The 21,377-nt window shown below is 43.1% G+C and overlaps 24 non-coding genes across 24 annotated transcripts; all 24 read left to right on the top strand.

Moving 5' to 3' along the window:
* Window positions 1-326: 326 nt before the first annotated feature.
* trnal-aag lies at window positions 327-410 on the top strand. The gene has a single exon. It is a non-coding gene; the product is annotated as a tRNA-Leu (tRNA).
* A 744-nt stretch (window positions 411-1,154) lies between these two features.
* On the top strand, window positions 1,155-1,235 carry trnal-aag. Its single transcript has one exon. It is a non-coding gene; the product is annotated as a tRNA-Leu (tRNA).
* A 737-nt stretch (window positions 1,236-1,972) lies between these two features.
* trnal-aag lies at window positions 1,973-2,054 on the top strand. The gene has a single exon. It is a non-coding gene; the product is annotated as a tRNA-Leu (tRNA).
* A 724-nt stretch (window positions 2,055-2,778) lies between these two features.
* trnal-uag lies at window positions 2,779-2,860 on the top strand. Its single transcript has one exon. It is a non-coding gene; the product is annotated as a tRNA-Leu (tRNA).
* Window positions 2,861-3,587: 727 nt separating this feature from the next.
* Window positions 3,588-3,669, top strand: trnal-aag. The gene has a single exon. It is a non-coding gene; the product is annotated as a tRNA-Leu (tRNA).
* A 736-nt stretch (window positions 3,670-4,405) lies between these two features.
* trnal-uag lies at window positions 4,406-4,487 on the top strand. Its single transcript has one exon. It is a non-coding gene; the product is annotated as a tRNA-Leu (tRNA).
* Window positions 4,488-5,224: 737 nt separating this feature from the next.
* On the top strand, window positions 5,225-5,306 carry trnal-uag. The gene has a single exon. It is a non-coding gene; the product is annotated as a tRNA-Leu (tRNA).
* Window positions 5,307-6,043: 737 nt separating this feature from the next.
* On the top strand, window positions 6,044-6,125 carry trnal-aag. Its single transcript has one exon. It is a non-coding gene; the product is annotated as a tRNA-Leu (tRNA).
* A 737-nt stretch (window positions 6,126-6,862) lies between these two features.
* On the top strand, window positions 6,863-6,944 carry trnal-aag. The gene has a single exon. It is a non-coding gene; the product is annotated as a tRNA-Leu (tRNA).
* A 737-nt stretch (window positions 6,945-7,681) lies between these two features.
* On the top strand, window positions 7,682-7,763 carry trnal-aag. Its single transcript has one exon. It is a non-coding gene; the product is annotated as a tRNA-Leu (tRNA).
* Window positions 7,764-8,500: 737 nt separating this feature from the next.
* trnal-aag lies at window positions 8,501-8,582 on the top strand. The gene has a single exon. It is a non-coding gene; the product is annotated as a tRNA-Leu (tRNA).
* Window positions 8,583-9,319: 737 nt separating this feature from the next.
* trnal-aag lies at window positions 9,320-9,401 on the top strand. The gene has a single exon. It is a non-coding gene; the product is annotated as a tRNA-Leu (tRNA).
* A 737-nt stretch (window positions 9,402-10,138) lies between these two features.
* On the top strand, window positions 10,139-10,220 carry trnal-aag. Its single transcript has one exon. It is a non-coding gene; the product is annotated as a tRNA-Leu (tRNA).
* A 737-nt stretch (window positions 10,221-10,957) lies between these two features.
* trnal-aag lies at window positions 10,958-11,039 on the top strand. The gene has a single exon. It is a non-coding gene; the product is annotated as a tRNA-Leu (tRNA).
* Window positions 11,040-11,776: 737 nt separating this feature from the next.
* On the top strand, window positions 11,777-11,858 carry trnal-aag. Its single transcript has one exon. It is a non-coding gene; the product is annotated as a tRNA-Leu (tRNA).
* Window positions 11,859-12,595: 737 nt separating this feature from the next.
* On the top strand, window positions 12,596-12,677 carry trnal-aag. Its single transcript has one exon. It is a non-coding gene; the product is annotated as a tRNA-Leu (tRNA).
* A 737-nt stretch (window positions 12,678-13,414) lies between these two features.
* trnal-aag lies at window positions 13,415-13,496 on the top strand. The gene has a single exon. It is a non-coding gene; the product is annotated as a tRNA-Leu (tRNA).
* Window positions 13,497-14,233: 737 nt separating this feature from the next.
* trnal-aag lies at window positions 14,234-14,315 on the top strand. The gene has a single exon. It is a non-coding gene; the product is annotated as a tRNA-Leu (tRNA).
* A 737-nt stretch (window positions 14,316-15,052) lies between these two features.
* trnal-aag lies at window positions 15,053-15,134 on the top strand. The gene has a single exon. It is a non-coding gene; the product is annotated as a tRNA-Leu (tRNA).
* Window positions 15,135-15,871: 737 nt separating this feature from the next.
* Window positions 15,872-15,953, top strand: trnal-aag. Its single transcript has one exon. It is a non-coding gene; the product is annotated as a tRNA-Leu (tRNA).
* A 736-nt stretch (window positions 15,954-16,689) lies between these two features.
* On the top strand, window positions 16,690-16,771 carry trnal-aag. The gene has a single exon. It is a non-coding gene; the product is annotated as a tRNA-Leu (tRNA).
* Window positions 16,772-17,507: 736 nt separating this feature from the next.
* Window positions 17,508-17,589, top strand: trnal-aag. The gene has a single exon. It is a non-coding gene; the product is annotated as a tRNA-Leu (tRNA).
* A 1,532-nt stretch (window positions 17,590-19,121) lies between these two features.
* On the top strand, window positions 19,122-19,203 carry trnal-uag. The gene has a single exon. It is a non-coding gene; the product is annotated as a tRNA-Leu (tRNA).
* A 1,532-nt stretch (window positions 19,204-20,735) lies between these two features.
* On the top strand, window positions 20,736-20,817 carry trnal-uag. Its single transcript has one exon. It is a non-coding gene; the product is annotated as a tRNA-Leu (tRNA).
* Window positions 20,818-21,377: the final 560 nt, after the last annotated feature.

A 21,377-nucleotide genomic window follows, 5' to 3' on the forward strand; every position in this document is an offset into this window, starting at 1 on the left:
CACCAAGGACACCGGACAAATAAAGGGAATCCAGCCTTTACCCTCATTCCCACGTCTGTTATTGCAATTATCTGCCGTGTTTTTCTAATTCAATCTGCTTCAGACATAAAAGCAGAAACTAATTCTAAGTTTATACGATGAAAGAAAGAGCAACATCAGATAAATTAACATTTTTAGAAAGAGAATCAAAAAAAGATGAAGGACGCAAGAGCAACATGAGATACATAAAGATTTTAAAGAAGAAAATGAAAAAGAAGACTGAAATACAAGGGAGTGCAGACGCTCTAGGTAACTGACGAGAAAGTGTGAATATTTTGCCACAGCTGGGTAGTGTGGCCGAGTGGTCCTAAGGCGCTGGATTAAGGCTCCAGTCTCTAAGGAGGCGTGGGTTCAAATCCCACCACTTGCCATCTTTATTGAGTTTGTTTGCGCAAGCTATCACATGTTCTGCTTTATTTCAGAGTTTTTACTTTCATGCAGGGCCATGCAAGGGAGAAAATAAGCAATGATGTGTGTCACGGATGGGGATTCCGACTCTATAGTGTAGTCCATCGCCTTAACCAACCTAGCCACCAAGTCCTGTGCCCCCGCGGTGGCAGTTGCACCTCCTACCGGTGGTTGTTCACGTCAAATCCTTAGATTGGAAAAAAGGAAAGTTGTGATGGTCTGTGTGACGACCTAGCAGTCCATTTTAACAGTGGGTACTGTGGCCGAGCTGTCCAGAGAACTGGATTTAAGGATCCAGTCTTTCAGGAGGTGTCGGGTTCAAAGTCCACCGCTGCAACTTTTTCTCAACAGAAAACTGTAATGTCATTTCAAACAAGGCCACCAAGGACACCGGACAAATAAAGGGAATCCAGCCTTTACCCTCATTCCCACGTCTGTTATTGCAATTATCTGCCGTGTTTTTCTAACTTCAATCTGCTTCAGACATAAAAGCAGAAACTAATTCTAAGTTTATACGATGAAAGAAAGAGCAACATCAGATAAATTAACATTTTTAGAAAGAGAATCAAAAAAAGATGAAGGACGCAAGAGCAACATGAGATACATAAAGATTTTAAAGAAGAAAATGAAAAAGAAGACTGAAATACAAGGGAGTGCAGACGCTTCTAGGTAACTGACGAGAAAGTGTGAATATTTTGCCACAGCTGGGTAGTGTGGCCGAGCGGTCTAAGGCGCTGGATTAAGGCTCCAGTCTCTAAGGAGCGTGGGTTCAAATCCCACCACTGCCATCTTTATTGAGTTTGTTTGCGCAAGCTATCACCTGTTCTGCTTTATTTCAGAGTTTTTACTTTCATGCAGGGCCATGCAAGGGAGAAAATAAGCAATGTTGTGTGTCACGGATGGGGATCCGACTCAATAGTGTAGTCCATCGCCTTAACCAATTAGCCACCAAATCCTGTGCCCCCGCAGTGGCAGTTGCACCTCCTACCGGTGGTTGTTCATGTCAAATCCTTGATTGGAAAAAAGGAAAGTTGTGATGGTCTGTGCGACGACCAAGCAGTCCATTTTAACAGTGGAACTGTGGCCGAGCTGTCCAGAGAACTGGATTTAAGGACCCAGTCTTTCGGAGGTGTCGGTTCAAAGTCCACCGCTGCAACTTTTTCTCAACAGAAAACTGTAATGTCATTTCAAACAAGGCCACCAAGGACACCGGACAAATAAAGGGAATCCAGCCTTTACCCTAATTCCCACGTCTGTTATTGCAATTATCTGCCATGTTTTTCTAATTCAATCTGCTTCAGATATAAAAGCAGAAACTAATTCTCAGTTTATACGATGAAAGAAAGAGCAACATCAGATAAATTAACATTTTTAGAAAGAGAATCAAAAAAAGATGAAGGAACGCAAGAGCAACATGAGATACATAAAGATTTTAAAGAAGAAAATGAAAAAGAAGACTGAAATACAAGGGAGTGCAGACGCTCTAGGTAACTGACGAGAAAGTGTGAATATTTTGCCACAGCTGGGTAGTGTGGCCGAGCGGTCTAAGGCGCTGGATTAAGGCTCCAGTCTCTAAGGAGGCGTGGGTTCAAATCCCACCACTGCCATCTTTATTGAGTTTGTTTGCGCAAGCTATCACATTTTCTGCTTTATTTCAGCGGTTTTACTTTCATGCAGGGCCATGCAAGGGAGAAAAGAAGCAATGTTGTGTGTCACGGATGGGGTTCCAACTCGATAGTGTAGTCCATCGCCTTAACCAACCAGCCACCAAGTCCTGTGCCCCCGCGGTGGCAGTTGCACCTCCTACCGGTGGTTGTTCACGTCAAATCCTTGATTGGAAAAAAGGAAAGTTGTGATGGTCTGTGGGACGACCCAGCAGTCCATTTTAACAGTTGGTACTGTGGCCGAGCTGTCCAGAGAACTGGATTTAAGGACCCAGTCTTTCGGAGGTGTCGGTTCAAAGTCCACCGCTGCAACTTTTTCTCAACAGAAAACTGTAATGTAATTTCAAACAAGGCCACCAAGGACACCGGACAAATAAAGGGAATCCAGCCTTTACCCTCATTCCCACGTCTGTTATTGCAATTATCTGCCGTGTTTTTCTAATTCAATCTGCTTCAGACATAAAAGCAGAAACTAATTCTAAGTTTATACCATGAAAGAAAGATAAATTAACATTTTTAGAAAGAGAATCAAAAAAGATGAAGGACGCAAGAGCAACATGAGATACATAAAGATTTTAAAGAAGAAATGAAAAAGAAGACTGAAATACAAGGGAGTGCAGACGCTCTAGGTAACTGACGAGAAAGTGTGAATATTTTGCCACAGCTGGGTAGTGTGGCCGAGCGGTCTAAGGCGCTGGATTTAGGCTCCAGTCTCTAAGGAGGCGTGGGTTCAAATCCCACCACTGCCATCTGAGTTTGTTTGCGCAAGCTATCACATGTTCGGCGTTATTTCAGGGTTTTTACTTTCATGTCGCCCATGCAAGGGAGAAAATAAGAAATGATGTGTGTCACGGATGGGGTTCCAACTCAATAGTGTAGTCCATTGCCTTAACCAAGTCCTGTGCTCCCGCGGTGGCAGTTGCACCTCCTACCTCCTCCCACCTCCTTGTTCACGTCAAAGCCTTGATTGTAAACAAGGAAAGTTGGCCTGGGCTGTGCGACAACCTAGCAGTCCATTTTAACAGTGGGTACTGTGGCCAAGCTGTCCAGAGAACTTTATTTAAGGATCCAGTCCTTTCAGAGGTGTGGGTTCAAAGTCCACCGCTTTAACTTTTTCTCAACAAAAAACTGTAATGTAATTTCAAACAAGGCCACCAAGGACACCGGACAAAAAAGGGAATCCAGCCTTTACCATAATTCCCACATCTGTTTTTGAAAATATCTGCTGTGTTTTCAGATTCAATCTGCTTCAGACATAAAAGCAGAAACTAATTTTCAGTGTACACAATGGAAGAGAGAGCAACATGAGACAAATCAAGATTTTTAAAAAGAGAATCAAAAAAAGATGAAGGACGCAAGAGCAACATGAGATACATAAAGATTTTAAAGAAGAAAATGAAAAAGAAGACTAAAATACAAGGAAGTGCAGACGCTCTAGGTAACTGACGAGAAAGTGTGAATATTTAGCCAGAGCTGGGTAGTGTGGCCGAGTGGTCTAAGGCGCTGGATTAAGGCTCCAGTCTCTAAGGAGGCGTGGGTTCAAATCCCTCCATTGCCAACTTTATTGAGTTTTTTTGCACAAGCTATCACATGTTCTGCTTTATTTCATGTTTTTACTTTCATGTCGGGCCATGCTAGGGAGAAAAGAAGCAATGATGTGTGTCACGGATGGGGTTCCAATTTAATAGTGTAGTCCATCGCCTTAACCAACCAGCCACCAAATCCTGTGCCCCCGCAGTGGCAGTTGCACCTCCTACCGGTGGTTGTTCATGTCAAATCCTTGATTGGAAAAAAGGAAAGTTGTGATGGTCTGTGCGACGACCAAGCAGTCCATTTTAACAGTGGGAACTGTGGCCGAGCTGTCCAGAGAACTGGATTTAAGGACCCAGTCTTTCGGAGGTGTCGGTTCAAAGTCCACCGCTGCAACTTTTTCTCAACAGAAAACTGTAATGTCATTTCAAACAAGGCCACCAAGGACACCGGACAAATAAAGGGAATCCAGCCTTTACCCTAATTCCCACGTCTGTTATTGCAATTATCTGCCATGTTTTTCTAATTCAATCTGCTTCAGATATAAAAGCAGAAACTAATTCTCAGTTTATACGATGAAAGAAAGAGCAACATCAGATAAATTAACATTTTTAGAAAGAGAATCAAAAAAAGATGAAGGACGCAAGAGCAACATGAGATACATAAAGATTTTAAAGAAGAAAATGAAAAAGAAGACTGAAATACAAGGGAGTGCAGACGCTCTAGGTAACTGACGAGAAAGTGTGAATATTTTGCCACAGCTGGGTAGTGTGGCCGAGCGGTCTAAGGCGCTGGATTAAGGCTCCAGTCTCTAAGGAGGCGTGGGTTCAAATCCCACCACTGCCATCTTTATTGAGTTTGTTTGCGCAAGCTATCACATTTTCTGCTTTATTTCAGCGGTTTTACTTTCATGCAGGGCCATGCAAGGGAGAAAAGAAGCAATGTTGTGTGTCACGGATGGGGTTCCAACTCGATAGTGTAGTCCATCGCCTTAACCAACCAGCCACCAAGTCCTGTGCCCCCGCGGTGGCAGTTGCACCTCCTACCGGTGGTTGTTCACGTCAAATCCTTGATTGGAAAAAAGGAAAGTTGTGATGGTCTGTGGGACGACCCAGCAGTCCATTTTAACAGTTGGTACTGTGGCCGAGCTGTCCAGAGAACTGGATTTAAGGACCCAGTCTTTCGGAGGTGTCGGTTCAAAGTCCACCGCTGCAACTTTTTCTCAACAGAAAACTGTAATGTAATTTCAAACAAGGCCACCAAGGACACCGGACAAATAAAGGGAATCCAGCCTTTACCCTAATTCCCACGTCTGTTATTGCAATTATCTGCCATGTTTTTCTAATTCAATCTGCTTCAGATATAAAAGCAGAAACTAATTCTCAGTTTATACGATGAAAGAAAGAGCAACATCAGATAAATTAACATTTTTAGAAAGAGAATCAAAAAAAGATGAAGGACGCAAGAGCAACATGAGATACATAAAGATTTTAAAGAAGAAAATGAAAAAGAAGACTGAAATACAAGGGAGTGCAGACGCTCTAGGTAACTGACGAGAAAGTGTGAATATTTTGCCACAGCTGGGTAGTGTGGCCGAGCGGTCTAAGGCGCTGGATTAAGGCTCCAGTCTCTAAGGAGGCGTGGGTTCAAATCCCACCACTGCCATCTTTATTGAGTTTGTTTGCGCAAGCTATCACATTTTCTGCTTTATTTCAGCGGTTTTACTTTCATGCAGGGCCATGCAAGGGAGAAAAGAAGCAATGTTGTGTGTCACGGATGGGGTTCCAACTCGATAGTGTAGTCCATCGCCTTAACCAACCAGCCACCAAGTCCTGTGCCCCCGCGGTGGCAGTTGCACCTCCTACCGGTGGTTGTTCACGTCAAATCCTTGATTGGAAAAAAGGAAAGTTGTGATGGTCTGTGGGACGACCCAGCAGTCCATTTTAACAGTTGGTACTGTGGCCGAGCTGTCCAGAGAACTGGATTTAAGGACCCAGTCTTTCGGAGGTGTCGGTTCAAAGTCCACCGCTGCAACTTTTTCTCAACAGAAAACTGTAATGTAATTTCAAACAAGGCCACCAAGGACACCGGACAAATAAAGGGAATCCAGCCTTTACCCTCATTCCCACGTCTGTTATTGCAATTATCTGCCGTGTTTTTCTAATTCAATCTGCTTCAGACATAAAAGCAGAAACTAATTCTAAGTTTATACCATGAAAGAAAGAGCAACATCAGATAAATTAACATTTTTAGAAAGAGAATCAAAAAAAGATGAAGGACGCAAGAGCAACATGAGATACATAAAGATTTTAAAGAAGAAAATGAAAAAGAAGACTGAAATACAAGGGAGTGCAGACGCTCTAGGTAACTGACGAGAAAGTGTGAACATTTTGCCACAGCTGGGTAGTGTGGCCGAGCGGTCTAAGGCGCTGGATTAAGGCTCCAGTCTCTAAGGAGGCGTGGGTTCAAATCCCACCACTGCCATCTTTATTGAGTTTGTTTGCGCAAGCTATCACATGTTCTGCTTTATTTCAGAGTTTTTACTTTCATGCAGGGCCATGCAAGGGAGAAAATAAGCAATGTTGTGTGTCACGGATGGGGATCCGACTCAATAGTGTAGTCCATCGCCTTAACCAATTAGCCACCAAATCCTGTGCCCCCGCAGTGGCAGTTGCACCTCCTACCGGTGGTTGTTCACGTCAAATCCTTGATTGGAAAAAAGGAAAGTTGTGATGGTCTGTGCGACGACCAAGCAGTCCATTTTAACAGTGGGAACTGTGGCCGAGCTGTCCAGAGAACTGGATTTAAGGACCCAGTCTTTCGGAGGTGTCGGTTCAAAGTCCACCGCTGCAACTTTTTCTCAACAGAAAACTGTAATGTCATTTCAAACAAGGCCACCAAGGACACCGGACAAATAAAGGGAATCCAGCCTTTACCCTAATTCCCACGTCTGTTATTGCAATTATCTGCCATGTTTTTCTAATTCAATCTGCTTCAGATATAAAAGCAGAAACTAATTCTCAGTTTATACGATGAAAGAAAGAGCAACATCAGATAAATTAACATTTTTAGAAAGAGAATCAAAAAAAGATGAAGGACGCAAGAGCAACATGAGATACATAAAGATTTTAAAGAAGAAAATGAAAAAGAAGACTGAAATACAAGGGAGTGCAGACGCTCTAGGTAACTGACGAGAAAGTGTGAATATTTTGCCACAGCTGGGTAGTGTGGCCGAGCGGTCTAAGGCGCTGGATTAAGGCTCCAGTCTCTAAGGAGGCGTGGGTTCAAATCCCACCACTGCCATCTTTATTGAGTTTGTTTGCGCAAGCTATCACATTTTCTGCTTTATTTCAGCGGTTTTACTTTCATGCAGGGCCATGCAAGGGAGAAAAGAAGCAATGTTGTGTGTCACGGATGGGGTTCCAACTCGATAGTGTAGTCCATCGCCTTAACCAACCAGCCACCAAGTCCTGTGCCCCCGCGGTGGCAGTTGCACCTCCTACCGGTGGTTGTTCACGTCAAATCCTTGATTGGAAAAAAGGAAAGTTGTGATGGTCTGTGGGACGACCCAGCAGTCCATTTTAACAGTTGGTACTGTGGCCGAGCTGTCCAGAGAACTGGATTTAAGGACCCAGTCTTTCGGAGGTGTCGGTTCAAAGTCCACCGCTGCAACTTTTTCTCAACAGAAAACTGTAATGTAATTTCAAACAAGGCCACCAAGGACACCGGACAAATAAAGGGAATCCAGCCTTTACCCTAATTCCCACGTCTGTTATTGCAATTATCTGCCATGTTTTTCTAATTCAATCTGCTTCAGATATAAAAGCAGAAACTAATTCTCAGTTTATACGATGAAAGAAAGAGCAACATCAGATAAATTAACATTTTTAGAAAGAGAATCAAAAAAAGATGAAGGACGCAAGAGCAACATGAGATACATAAAGATTTTAAAGAAGAAAATGAAAAAGAAGACTGAAATACAAGGGAGTGCAGACGCTCTAGGTAACTGACGAGAAAGTGTGAATATTTTGCCACAGCTGGGTAGTGTGGCCGAGCGGTCTAAGGCGCTGGATTAAGGCTCCAGTCTCTAAGGAGGCGTGGGTTCAAATCCCACCACTGCCATCTTTATTGAGTTTGTTTGCGCAAGCTATCACATTTTCTGCTTTATTTCAGCGGTTTTACTTTCATGCAGGGCCATGCAAGGGAGAAAAGAAGCAATGTTGTGTGTCACGGATGGGGTTCCAACTCGATAGTGTAGTCCATCGCCTTAACCAACCAGCCACCAAGTCCTGTGCCCCCGCGGTGGCAGTTGCACCTCCTACCGGTGGTTGTTCACGTCAAATCCTTGATTGGAAAAAAGGAAAGTTGTGATGGTCTGTGGGACGACCCAGCAGTCCATTTTAACAGTTGGTACTGTGGCCGAGCTGTCCAGAGAACTGGATTTAAGGACCCAGTCTTTCGGAGGTGTCGGTTCAAAGTCCACCGCTGCAACTTTTTCTCAACAGAAAACTGTAATGTAATTTCAAACAAGGCCACCAAGGACACCGGACAAATAAAGGGAATCCAGCCTTTACCCTCATTCCCACGTCTGTTATTGCAATTATCTGCCGTGTTTTTCTAATTCAATCTGCTTCAGACATAAAAGCAGAAACTAATTCTAAGTTTATACCATGAAAGAAAGAGCAACATCAGATAAATTAACATTTTTAGAAAGAGAATCAAAAAAAGATGAAGGACGCAAGAGCAACATGAGATACATAAAGATTTTAAAGAAGAAAATGAAAAAGAAGACTGAAATACAAGGGAGTGCAGACGCTCTAGGTAACTGACGAGAAAGTGTGAACATTTTGCCACAGCTGGGTAGTGTGGCCGAGCGGTCTAAGGCGCTGGATTAAGGCTCCAGTCTCTAAGGAGGCGTGGGTTCAAATCCCACCACTGCCATCTTTATTGAGTTTGTTTGCGCAAGCTATCACATGTTCTGCTTTATTTCAGAGTTTTTACTTTCATGCAGGGCCATGCAAGGGAGAAAATAAGCAATGTTGTGTGTCACGGATGGGGATCCGACTCAATAGTGTAGTCCATCGCCTTAACCAATTAGCCACCAAATCCTGTGCCCCCGCAGTGGCAGTTGCACCTCCTACCGGTGGTTGTTCACGTCAAATCCTTGATTGGAAAAAAGGAAAGTTGTGATGGTCTGTGCGACGACCAAGCAGTCCATTTTAACAGTGGGAACTGTGGCCGAGCTGTCCAGAGAACTGGATTTAAGGACCCAGTCTTTCGGAGGTGTCGTTTCAAAGTCCACCGCTGCAACTTTTTCTCAACAGAAAACTGTAATGTCATTTCAAACAAGGCCACCAAGGACACCGGACAAATAAAGGGAATCCAGCCTTTACCCTAATTCCCACGTCTGTTATTGCAATTATCTGCCATGTTTTTCTAATTCAATCTGCTTCAGATATAAAAGCAGAAACTAATTCTCAGTTTATACGATGGAAGAAAGAGCAACATCAGATAAATTAACATTTTTAGAAAGAGAATCAAAAAAAGATGAAGGACGCAAGAGCAACATGAGATACATAAAGATTTTAAAGAAGAAAATGAAAAAGAAGACTGAAATACAAGGGAGTGCAGACGCTCTAGGTAACTGACGAGAAAGTGTGAATATTTTGCCAGAGCTGGGTAGTGTGGCCGAGCGGTCTAAGGCGCTGGATTAAGGCTCCAGTCTCTAAGGAGGCGTGGGTTCAAATCCCACCACTGCCATCTTTATTGAGTTTGTTTGCGCAAGCTATCACATGTTCTGCTTTATTTCAGAGTTTTTACTTTCATGCAGGGCCATGCAAGGGAGAAAATAAGCAATGTTGTGTGTCACGGATGGGGATCCGACTCAATAGTGTAGTCCATCGCCTTAACCAATTAGCCACCAAATCCTGTGCCCCCGCAGTGGCAGTTGCACCTCCTACCGGTGGTTGTTCACGTCAAATCCTTGATTGGAAAAAAGGAAAGTTGTGATGGTCTGTGCGACGACCAAGCAGTCCATTTTAACAGTTGGTACTGTGGCCGAGCTGTCCAGAGAACTGGATTTAAGGACCCAGTCTTTCGGAGGTGTCGGTTCAAAGTCCACCGCTTTAACTTTTTCTCAACAGAAAACTGTAATGTCATTTCAAACAAGGCCACCAAGGACACCGGACAAATAAAGGGAATCCAGCATTTACCCTAATTCCCACGTCTGTTATTGCAATTATCTGCCATGTTTTTCTAATTCAATCTGCTTCAGATATAAAAGCAGAAACTAATTCTCAGTTTATACGATGAAAGAAAGAGCAACATCAGATAAATTAACATTTTTAGAAAGAGAATCAAAAAAAGATGAAGGACGCAAGAGCAACATGAGATACATAAAGATTTTAAAGAAGAAAATGAAAAAGAAGACTGAAATACAAGGGAGTGCAGACGCTCTAGGTAACTGACGAGAAAGTGTGAATATTTTGCCACAGCTGGGTAGTGTGGCCGAGCGGTCTAAGGCGCTGGATTAAGGCTCCAGTCTCTAAGGAGGCGTGGGTTCAAATCCCACCACTGCCATCTTTATTGAGTTTGTTTGCGCAAGCTATCACATTTTCTGCTTTATTTCAGCGGTTTTACTTTCATGCAGGGCCATGCAAGGGAGAAAAGAAGCAATGTTGTGTGTCACGGATGGGGTTCCAACTCGATAGTGTAGTCCATCGCCTTAACCAACCAGCCACCAAGTCCTGTGCCCCCGCGGTGGCAGTTGCACCTCCTACCGGTGGTTGTTCACGTCAAATCCTTGATTGGAAAAAAGGAAAGTTGTGATGGTCTGTGGGACGACCCAGCAGTCCATTTTAACAGTTGGTACTGTGGCCGAGCTGTCCAGAGAACTGGATTTAAGGACCCAGTCTTTCGGAGGTGTCGGTTCAAAGTCCACCGCTGCAACTTTTTCTCAACAGAAAACTGTAATGTAATTTCAAACAAGGCCACCAAGGACACCGGACAAATAAAGGGAATCCAGCCTTTACCCTCATTCCCACGTCTGTTATTGCAATTATCTGCCGTGTTTTTCTAATTCAATCTGCTTCAGACATAAAAGCAGAAACTAATTCTAAGTTTATACCATGAAAGAAAGAGCAACATCAGATAAATTAACATTTTTAGAAAGAGAATCAAAAAAAGATGAAGGACGCAAGAACAACATGAGATACATAAAGATTTTAAAGAAGAAAATGAAAAAGAAGACTGAAATACAAGGGAGTGCAGACGCTCTAGGTAACTGACGAGAAAGTGTGAATATTTTGCCACAGCTGGGTAGTGTGGCCGAGCGGTCTAAGGCGCTGGATTAAGGCTCCAGTCTCTAAGGAGGCGTGGGTTCAAATCCCACCACTGCCATCTTTATTGAGTTTGTTTGCGCAAGCTATCACATGCTCTGCTTTATTTCAGAGTTTTTACTTTCATGCAGGGCCATGCAAGGGAGAAAATAAGCAATGTTGTGTGTCACGGATGGGGATCCGACTCAATAGTGTAGTCCATCGCCTTAACCAATTAGCCACCAAATCCTGTGCCCCCGCAGTGGCAGTTGCACCTCCTACCGGTGGTTGTTCACGTCAAATCCTTGATTGGAAAAAAGGAAAGTTGTGATGGTCTGTGCGACGACCAAGCAGTCCATTTTAACAGTGGGAACTGTGGCCGAGCTGTCCAGAGAACTGGATTTAAGGACCCAGTCTTTCGGAGGTGTCGGTTCAAAGTCCACCGCTGCAACTTTTTCTCAACAGAAAACTGTAATGTAATTTCAAACAAGGCCACCAAGGACACCGGACAAATAAAGGGAATCCAGCCTTTACCCTCATTCCCACGTCTGTTATTGCAATTATCTGCCGTGTTTTTCTAATTCAATCTGCTTCAGACATAAAAGCAGAAACTAATTCTAAGTTTATACGATGAAAGAAAGAGCAACATCAGATAAATTAACATTTTTAGAAAGAGAATCAAAAAAAGATGAAGGACGCAAGAGCAACATGAGATACATAAAGATTTTAAAGAAGAAAATGAAAAAGAAGACTGAAATACAAGGGAGTGCAGACGCTCTAGGTAACTGACGAGAAAGTGTGAATATTTTGCCACAGCTGGGTAGTGTGGCCGAGCGGTCTAAGGCGCTGGATTAAGGCTCCAGTCTCTAAGGAGGCGTGGGTTCAAATCCCACCACTGCCATCTTTATTGAGTTTGTTTGCGCAAGCTATCACATGTTCTGCTTTATTTCAGAGTTTTTACTTTCATGCAGGGCCATGCAAGGGAGAAAATAAGCAATGTTGTGTGTCACGGATGGGGATCCGACTCAATAGTGTAGTCCATCGCCTTAACCAATTAGCCACCAAATCCTGTGCCCCCGCAGTGGCAGTTGCACCTCCTACCGGTGGTTGTTCACGTCAAATCCTTGATTGGAAAAAAGGAAAGTTGTGATGGTCTGTGCGACGACCAAGCAGTCCATTTTAACAGTGGGAACTGTGGCCGAGCTGTCCAGAGAACTGGATTTAAGGACCCAGTCTTTCGGAGGTGTCGGTTCAAAGTCCACCGCTGCAACTTTTTCTCAACAGAAAACTGTAATGTCATTTCAAACAAGGCCACCAAGGACACCGGACAAATAAAGGGAATCCAGCCTTTACCCTAATTCCCACGTCTGTTATTGCAATTATCTGCCATGTTTTTCTAATTCAATCTGCTTCAGATATAAAAGCAGAAACTAATTCTCAGTTTATACGATGAAAGAAAGAGCAACATCAGATAAATTAACATTTTTAGAAAGAGAATCAAAAAAAGATGAAGGACGCAAGAGCAACATGAGATACATAAAGATTTTAAAGAAGAAAATGAAAAAGAAGACTGAAATACAAGGGAGTGCAGACTTTCTAGGTAACTGACGAGAAAGTGTGAATATTTTGCCACAGCTGGGTAGTGTGGCCGAGCGGTCTAAGGCGCTGGATTAAGGCTCCGGTCTCTAAGGAGGCATGGGTTCAAATCCCACCACTGCCATCTTTATTGAGTTTGTTTGCGCAAGCTATCACATTTTCTGCTTTATTTCAGCGGTTTTACTTTCATGCAGGGCCATGCAAGGGAGAAAAGAAGCAATGTTGTGTGTCACGGATTGGGTTCCAACTCGATAGTGTAGTCCATCGCCTTAACCAACCATCCACCAAGTCCTGTGCCCCCGCGGTGGCAGTTGCACCTCCTACCGGTGGTTGTTCACGTCAAATCCTTGATTGGAAAAAAGGAAAGTTGTGATGGTCTGTGGGACGACCCAGCAGTCCATTTTAACAGTTGGTACTGTGGCCGAGCTGTCCAGAGAACTGGATTTAAGGACCCAGTCTTTCGGAGGTGTCGGTTCAAAGTCCACCGCTGCAACTTTTTCTCAACAGAAAACTGTAATGTAATTTCAAACAAGGCCACCAAGGACACCGGACAAATAAAGGGAATCCAGCCTTTACCCTCATTCCCACGTCTGTTATTGCAATTATCTGCCGTGTTTTTCTAATTCAATCTGCTTCAGACATAAAAGCAGAAACTAATTCTAAGTTTATACCATGAAAGAAAGAGCAACATCAGATAAATTAACATTTTTAGAAAGAGAATCAAAAAAAGATGAAGGACGCAAGAGCAACATGAGATACATAAAGATTTTAAAGAAGAAAATGAAAAAGAAGACTGAATTACAAGGGAGTGCAGACGCTCTAGGTAACTGACGAGAAAGTGTGAATATTTTGCCACAGCTGGGTAGTGTGGCTGAGTGGTCTAAGGCGCTGGATTAAGGCTCCAGTCTCTAAGGAGGCGTGGGTTCAAATCCCACCACTGCCATCTTTATTGAGTTTGTTTGCGCAAGCTATCACATTTTCTGCTTTATTTCAGCGGTTTTACTTTCATGCAGGGCCATGCAAGGGAGAAAAGAAGCAATGTTGTGTGTCACGGATTGGGTTCCAACTCGATAGTGTAGTCCATCGCCTTAACCAACCATCCACCAAGTCCTGTGCCCCCGCGGTGGCAGTTGCACCTCCTACCGGTGGTTGTTCACGTCAAATCCTTGATTGGAAAAAAGGAAAGTTGTGATGGTCTGTGGGACGACCCAGCAGTCCATTTTAACAGTTGGTACTGTGGCCGAGCTGTCCAGAGAACTGGATTTAAGGACCCAGTCTTTCGGAGGTGTCGGTTCAAAGTCCACCGCTGCAACTTTTTCTCAACAGAAAACTGTAATGTAATTTCAAACAAGGCCACCAAGGACACCGGACAAATAAAGGGAATCCAGCCTTTACCCTCATTCCCACGTCTGTTATTGCAATTATCTGCCGTGTTTTTCTAAGTCAATCTGCTTCAGACATAAAAGCAGAAACTAATTCTAAGTTTATACCATGAAAGAAAGAGCAACATCAGATAAATTAACATTTTTAGAAAGAGAATAAAAAAAAGATGAAGGACGCAAGAGCAACATGAGATACATAAAGATTTTAAAGAAGAAAATGAAAAAGAAGACTGAAATACAAGGGAGTGCAGACGCTCTAGGTAACTGACGAGAAAGTGTGAATATTTTGCCACAGCTGGGTAGTGTGGCTGAGCGGTCTAAGGCGCTGGATTAAGGCTCCAGTCTCTAAGGAGGCGTGGGTTCAAATCCCACCACTGCCATCTTTATTGAGTTTGTTTGCGCAAGCTATCACATGTTCTGCTTTATTTCAGAGTTTTTACTTTCATGCAGGGCCATGCAAGGGAGAAAATAAGCAATGTTGTGTGTCACGGATGGGGATCCGACTCAATAGTGTAGTCCATCGCCTTAACCAATTAGCCACCAAATCCTGTGCCCCCGCAGTGGCAGTTGCACCTCCTACCGGTGGTTGTTCACGTCAAATCCTTGATTGGAAAAAAGGAAAGTTGTGATGGTCTGTGCGACGACCAAGCAGTCCATTTTAACAGTGGGAACTGTGGCCGAGCTGTCCAGAGAACTGGATTTAAGGACCCAGTCTTTCGGAGGTGTCGGTTCAAAGTCCACCGCTGCAACTTTTTCTCAACAGAAAACTGTAATGTCATTTCAAACAAGGCCACCAAGGACACCGGACAAATAAAGGGAATCCAGCCTTTACCCTAATTCCCACGTCTGTTATTGCAATTATCTGCCATGTTTTTCTAATTCAATCTGCTTCAGATATAAAAGCAGAAACTAATTCTCAGTTTATACGATGAAAGAAAGAGCAACATCAGATAAATTAACATTTTTAGAAAGAGAATCAAAAAAAGATGAAGGACGCAAGAGCAACATGAGATACATAAAGATTTTAAAGAAGAAAATGAAAAAGAAGACTGAAATACAAGGGAGTGCAGACGCTCTAGGTAACTGACGAGAAAGTGTGAATACTTTGCCACAGCTGGGTAGTGTGGCCGAGCGGTCTAAGGCGCTGGATTAAGGCTCCAGTCTCTAAGGAGGCGTGGGTTCAAATCCCACCACTGCCATCTTTATTGAGTTTGTTTGCGCAAGCTATCACATGTTCTGCTTTATTTCAGAGTTTTTACTTTCATGCAGGGCCATGCAAGGGAGAAAATAAGCAATGTTGTGTGTCACGGATGGGGATCCGACTCAATAGTGTAGTCCATCGCCTTAACCAACCAGCCACCAAGTCCTGTACCCCCACGTTGGCAGTTGCACCTCCTACCGGTGGTTGTTCACGTCAAATCCTTGATTGGAAAAAAGGAAAGTTGTGATGGTCTGTGCGACGACCAAGCAGTCCATTTTAACAGTTGGTACTGTGGCCGAGCTGTCCAGAGAACTGGATTTAAGGACCCAGTCTTTCGGAGGTGTCGGTTCAAAGTCCACCGCTTTAACTTTTTCTCAACAGAAAACTGTAATGTCATTTCAAACAAGGCCACCAAGGACACCGGACAAATAAAGGGAATCCAGCATTTACCCTAATTCCCACGTCTGTTATTGCAATTATCTGCCATGTTTTTCTAATTCAATCTGCTTCAGATATAAAAGCAGAAACTAATTCTCAGTTTATACGATGAAAGAAAGAGCAACATCAGATAAATTAACATTTTTAGAAAGAGAATCAAAAAAAGATGAAGGACGCAAGAACAACATGAGATACATAAAGATTTTAAAGAAGAAAATGAAAAAGAAGACTGAAATACAAGGGAGTGCAGACGCTCTAGGTAACTGACGAGAAAGTGTGAATATTTTGCCACAGCTGGGTAGTGTGGCCGAGCGGTCTAAGGCGCTGGATTAAGGCTCCAGTCTCTAAGGAGGCGTGGGTTCAAATCCCACCACTGCCATCTTTATTGAGTTTGTTTGCGCAAGCTATCACATGTTCTGCTTTATTTCAGAGTTTTTACTTTCATGCAGGGCCATGCAAGGGAGAAAATAAGCAATGTTGTGTGTCATGGATGGGGATCCGACTCAATAGTGTAGTACATCGCCTTAACCAACCAGCCACCAAGTCCTGTGTTCTCACGGTGGCAGTTGCACCTCCTACCGGTGGTTGTTCACGTCAAATCCTTGATTGGAAAAAAGGAAAGTTGTGATGGTCTGTGGGACGACCCAGCAGTCCATTTTAACAGTTGGTACTTTGGGCGAGCTGTCCAGAGAACTGGATTTAAGGACCCAGTCTTTCGGAGGTGTCGGTTCAAAGTCCACCACTGCAACTTTTTCTCAACAGAAAACTGTAATGTAATTTCAAACAAGGCCAGCAAGGACACCGGAAAATAAAGGGAATCCAGCCTTTACCCTCATTCCCACGTCTGTTATTGCAATTATCTGCCGTGTTTTTCTAATTCAATCTGCTTCAGACATAAAAGCAGAAACTAATTCTAAGTTTATACGATGAAAGAAAGAGCAACATCAGATAAATTAAGATTTTTAGAAAGAGAATCAAAAAAAGATGAAGGACGCAAGAGCAACATGAGATACATAAAGATTTTAAAGAAGAAAATGAAAAAGAAGACTAAAATACAAGGAAGTGCAGACGCTCTAGGTAACTGACGAGAAAGTTTGGAGATCTTGCCAGAGCTGGGTAGTGTGGCCGAGCGGTCTAAGGCGCTGGATTAAGGCTCCAGTCTCTAAGGAGGCGTGGGTTCAAATCCCACCACTGCCATCTTTATTGAGTTTGTTTGCGCAAGCTATCACATGTTCTGCTTTATTTCAGAGTTTTTACTTTCATGCAGGGCCATGCAAGGGAGAAAATAAGCAATGTTGTGTGTCACGGATGGGGATCCGACTCAATAGTGTAGTACATCGCCTTAACCAACCAGCCACCAAGTCCTGTGTTCTCACGGTGGCAGTTGCACCTCCTACCGGTGGTTGTTCACGTCAAATCCTTGATTGGAAAAAAGGAAAGTTGTGATGGTCTGTGGGACGACCCAGCAGTCCATTTTAACAGTTGGTACTTTGGGCGAGCTGTCCAGAGAACTGGATTTAAGGACCCAGTCTTTCGGAGGTGTCGGTTCAAAGTCCACCACTGCAACTTTTTCTCAACAGAAAACTGTAATGTAATTTCAAACAAGGCCAGCAAGGACACCGGAAAATAAAGGGAATCCAGCCTTTACCCTCATTCCCACGTCTGTTATTGCAATTATCTGCCGTGTTTTTCTAATTCAATCTGCTTCAGACATAAAAGCAGAAACTAATTCTAAGTTTATACGATGAAAGAAAGAGCAACATCAGATAAATTAAGATTTTTAGAAAGAGAATCAAAAAAAGATGAAGGACGCAAGAGCAACATGAGATACATAAAGATTTTAAAGAAGAAAATGAAAAAGAAGACTAAAATACAAGGAAGTGCAGACGCTCTAGGTAACTGACGAGAAAGTTTGGAGATCTTGCCAGAGCTGGGTAGTGTGGCCGAGCGGTCTAAGGCGCTGGATTAAGGCTCCAGTCTCTAAGGAGGCGTGGGTTCAAATCCCACCACTGCCATCTTTATTGAGTTTGTTTGCGCAAGCTATCACATGTTCTGCTTTATTTCAGTGTTTTTACTTTCATGCAGGGCCATGCAAGGGAGAAAAGAAGCAATGTTGTGTGTCACGGATGGGGTTCCAACTCAATAGTGTAGTCCATCGCCTTAACCAACCAGCCACCAAGTCCTGTGCCCCCACGGTGGCAGTTGCACCTCCTACCGGTAGTTGTTCACGTCAAATCCTTGATTGGAAAAAAGGAAAGTTGTGATGGTCTGTGCGACGACCAAGCAGTCCATTTTAACAGTTGGTACTGTGGCCGAGCTGTCCAGAGAACTGGATTTAAGGACCCAGTCTTTCGGAGGTGTCGGTTCAAAGTCCACCGCTTTAACTTTTTCTCAACAGAAAACTGTAATGTCATTTCAAACAAGGCCACCAAGGACACCGGACAAATAAAGGGAATCCAGCATTTACCCTAATTCCCACGTCTGTTATTGCAATTATCTGCCATGTTTTTCTAATTCAATCTGCTTCAGATATAAAAGCAGAAACTAATTCTCAGTTTATACGACGAAAGAAAGAGCAACATCAGATAAATTAACATTTTTAGAAAGAGAATCAAAAAAAGATGAAGGACGCAAGAACAACATGAGATACATAAAGATTTTAAAGAAGAAAATGAAAAAGAAGACTGAAATACAAGGGAGTGCAGACGCTCTAGGTAACTGACGAGAAAGTGTGAATATTTTGCCACAGCTGGGTAGTGTGGCCGAGCGGTCTAAGGCGCTGGATTAAGGCTCCAGTCTCTAATCCCACCACTGCCATCTTTATTGAGTTTGTTTGCGCAAGCTATCACATGTTCTGCTTTATTTCAGAGTTTTTACTTTCATGCAGGGCCATGCAAGGGAGAAAATAAGCAATGTTGTGTGTCACGGATGGGGATCCGACTCAATAGTGTAGTCCATCGCCTTAACCAACCAGCCACCAAGTCCTGTGTTCTCACGGTGGCAGTTGCACCTCCTACCGGTGGTTGTTCACGTCAAATCCTTGATTGGAAAAAAGGAAAGTTGTGATGGTCTGTGCGATGACCAAGCAGTCTATTTTAACAGTGGGAACTGTGGCCAAGCTGTCCAGAGAACTGGATTTAAGGAGCCAGTCTTTCAGAGGTGTCGGTTCAAAATCTGCCACTTTTTCTCAACAGAAAACTGTAATGTAATTTCAAACAAGGCAACCAAGGACACCGGACAAATAAAGGGAATCCAGCCTTTACCCTAATTCCCACGTCTGTTATTGCAATTATCTGCCGTGTTTTTCTAATTCAATCTGCTTCAGACATAAAAGCAGAAACTAATTCTAAGTTTATACTATTAAAGAAAGAGCAACATCAGATAAATTAAGATTTTTAGAAAGAGAATCAAAAAAAGATGAAGGACACAAGAGCAACATGAGATACATAAAGATTTTAAAGAAGAAAATGAAAAAGAAGACTAAAATACAAGGGAGTGCAGACGCTCTAGGTAACTGACGAGAAAGTGTGGAGACTTGCCAGAGCTGGGTAGTGTGGCTGAGCGGTCTAAGGCGCTGGATTTAGGCTCCAGTCTCTAAGGAGGCGTGGGTTCAAATCCCACCACTGCCATCTTTATTGAGTTTGTTTGCGCAAGCTATCACATGTTCTGCTTTATTTCAGCGTTTTTATTTTCATGTAGGGCCATGCAAGGGAGAAAAAAATCAATGTTGTGTGTCACGTATGGGGTTCCAACTCAATAGTGTAGTCCATCGCCTTAACCAACCAGCCACCAAGTCCTGTGCCCCCACGGTGGCAGTTGCACCTCCTACCGGTAGTTGTTCACGTCAAATCCTTGATTGGAAAAAAGGAAAGTTGTGATGGTCTGTGCGACGACCAAGCAGTCCATTTTAACAGTTGGTACTGTGGCCGAGCTGTCCAGAGAACTGGATTTAAGGACCCAGTCTTTCGGAGGTGTCGGTTCAAAGTCCACCGCTTTAACTTTTTCTCAACAGAAAACTGTAATGTCATTTCAAACAAGGCCACCAAGGACACCGGACAAATAAAGGGAATCCAGCATTTACCCTAATTCCCACGTCTGTTATTGCAATTATCTGCCATGTTTTTCTAATTCAATCTGCTTCAGATATAAAAGCAGAAACTAATTCTCAGTTTATACGACGAAAGAAAGAGCAACATCAGATAAATTAACATTTTTAGAAAGAGAATCAAAAAAAGATGAAGGACGCAAGAACAACATGAGATACATAAAGATTTTAAAGAAGAAAATGAAAAAGAAGACTGAAATACAAGGGAGTGCAGACGCTCTAGGTAACTGACGAGAAAGTGTGAATATTTTGCCACAGCTGGGTAGTGTGGCCGAGCGGTCTAAGGCGCTGGATTAAGGCTCCAGTCTCTAATCCCACCACTGCCATCTTTATTGAGTTTGTTTGCGCAAGCTATCACATGTTCTGCTTTATTTCAGAGTTTTTACTTTCATGCAGGGCCATGCAAGGGAGAAAATAAGCAATGTTGTGTGTCACGGATGGGGATCCGACTCAATAGTGTAGTCCATCGCCTTAACCAACCAGCCACCAAGTCCTGTGTTCTCACGGTGGCAGTTGCACCTCCTACCGGTGGTTGTTCACGTCAAATCCTTGATTGGAAAAAAGGAAAGTTGTGATGGTCTGTGCGATGACCAAGCAGTCTATTTTAACAGTGGGAACTGTGGCCAAGCTGTCCAGAGAACTGGATTTAAGGAGCCAGTCTTTCAGAGGTGTCGGTTCAAAATCTGCCACTTTTTCTCAACAGAAAACTGTAATGTAATTTCAAACAAGGCAACCAAGGACACCGGACAAATAAAGGGAATCCAGCCTTTACCCTAATTCCCACGTCTGTTATTGCAATTATCTGCCGTGTTTTTCTAATTCAATCTGCTTCAGACATAAAAGCAGAAACTAATTCTAAGTTTATACTATTAAAGAAAGAGCAACATCAGATAAATTAAGATTTTTAGAAAGAGAATCAAAAAAAGATGAAGGACACAAGAGCAACATGAGATACATAAAGATTTTAAAGAAGAAAATGAAAAAGAAGACTAAAATACAAGGGAGTGCAGACGCTCTAGGTAACTGACGAGAAAGTGTGGAGACTTGCCAGAGCTGGGTAGTGTGGCCGAGCGGTCTAAGGCGCTGGATTTAGGCTCCAGTCTCTAAGGAGGCGTGGGTTCAAATCCCACCACTGCCATCTTTATTGAGTTTGTTTGCGCAAGCTATCACATGTTCTGCTTTATTTCAGCGTTTTTATTTTCATGTAGGGCCATGCAAGGGAGAAAAAAATCAATGTTGTGTGTCACGTATGGGGTTCCAACTCAATAGTGTAGTCCATCGCCTTAACCAACCAGCCACCAAGTCCTGTGCTCTCACGGTGGCAGTTGCACCTCCTACCGGTGGTTGTTCATGTCAAATCCTTGATTGGAATTAAGGAAAGTTGTGATGGTCTGTGGGACGACCCAGCAGTCCACTTTAACAGTTGGTACTGTGGCCGAGCTGTCCAGAGAACTGGATTTAAGGATCCAGTCTTTCAGAGGTGTGGGATCAAAGTCCACCGCTTTAACTTTTTCTCAACAGAAAACTGTAATGTAATTTCAAACAAGGCCAGCAAGGACACCGGAAAATAAAGGGAATCCAGCCTTTACCCTCATTCCCACGTCTATTATTGCTATTATCTGCCGTGTTTTTCTAATTCAATCTGCTTCAGACATAAAAGCAGAAACTAATTCTAAGTTTATACGATGAAAGAAAGAG

Source organism: Oncorhynchus mykiss, unplaced genomic scaffold (genome assembly GCF_013265735.2).
Source record: "Oncorhynchus mykiss isolate Arlee unplaced genomic scaffold, USDA_OmykA_1.1 un_scaffold_223, whole genome shotgun sequence".
NCBI lineage: Eukaryota > Metazoa > Chordata > Actinopteri > Salmoniformes > Salmonidae > Oncorhynchus > Oncorhynchus mykiss.